This window comes from Larimichthys crocea, unplaced genomic scaffold (genome assembly GCF_000972845.2).
Source record: "Larimichthys crocea isolate SSNF unplaced genomic scaffold, L_crocea_2.0 scaffold76899, whole genome shotgun sequence".
NCBI classification, from domain to species: domain Eukaryota; kingdom Metazoa; phylum Chordata; class Actinopteri; family Sciaenidae; genus Larimichthys; species Larimichthys crocea.
In genome coordinates, this window is record NW_020860157.1 from 1 (window position 1) to 723 (window position 723).

Below are 723 nucleotides of genomic sequence, written 5' to 3' on the forward strand. Positions count from 1 at the left end.
CATTATGGACCATGTGTTTGGCCCAGTGTGTTGTGGTGCCATCTGACTTTAAAACACCTGCCCCGTGTGAGGCTCGAACTCACGACCTTCAGATTATGAGACTGACGCGCTGCCTACTGCGCCAACGAGGCCTGGAAGCACCTAAATTGTGGTCGAGACGAGTTGTCACAGGTGCAACCATGACGTAACTTGTCTTATAATCGCCTATCTGGTGTGCCATGGGGCAGTTGTAGGGCTATCATAGATCCACAACCAATTATGAACAAGACTGAATGAATGATGGTGTATTGGTCATGTTTCAAACTATGTACGTAGAAAGAAAACTTTGAGCTTCTTATACTATAGAGTTAGTAAAGCTTTGACAGTATACAGTCTGTGTCTCCACTATTCCATACTGATGTGAGGCGATACATTGTCACAGGAAACTGCCTGATGTAGGGCTTCTGTTTGATTATTGGCATCACATATATGTTTTTGCTTTTCATGCAAATCTAGCCTATGGTGAACATTATGGACCATGTGTTTGGCCCATTGTGCTGTGGTGCCATCTGACTTTAAAACACCTGCCCCGTGTGAGGCTCGAACTCACGACCTTCAGATTATGAGACTGACGCGCTGCCTACTGCGCCAACGAGGCCTAGAAGCATCTCAATTGTGGTCAAGACGAGTTGTCACAGGTGCAACCATGGCGTAACTTGTCTTACAATCACCTATCTGGTGTGC

The 723-nt window shown here is 46.1% G+C and overlaps 2 non-coding genes across 2 annotated transcripts; both read right to left on the reverse strand.

Annotated features, from left to right (window-relative positions):
* Positions 1-58: 58 nt before the first annotated feature.
* Positions 59-131, reverse strand: trnam-cau (transfer RNA methionine (anticodon CAU)). Its single transcript has one exon. It is a non-coding gene; the product is annotated as a tRNA-Met (tRNA).
* A 433-nt stretch (positions 132-564) lies between these two features.
* trnam-cau (transfer RNA methionine (anticodon CAU)) lies at positions 565-637 on the reverse strand. Its single transcript has one exon. It is a non-coding gene; the product is annotated as a tRNA-Met (tRNA).
* Between the last annotated feature and the right edge of the window lie 86 nt (positions 638-723).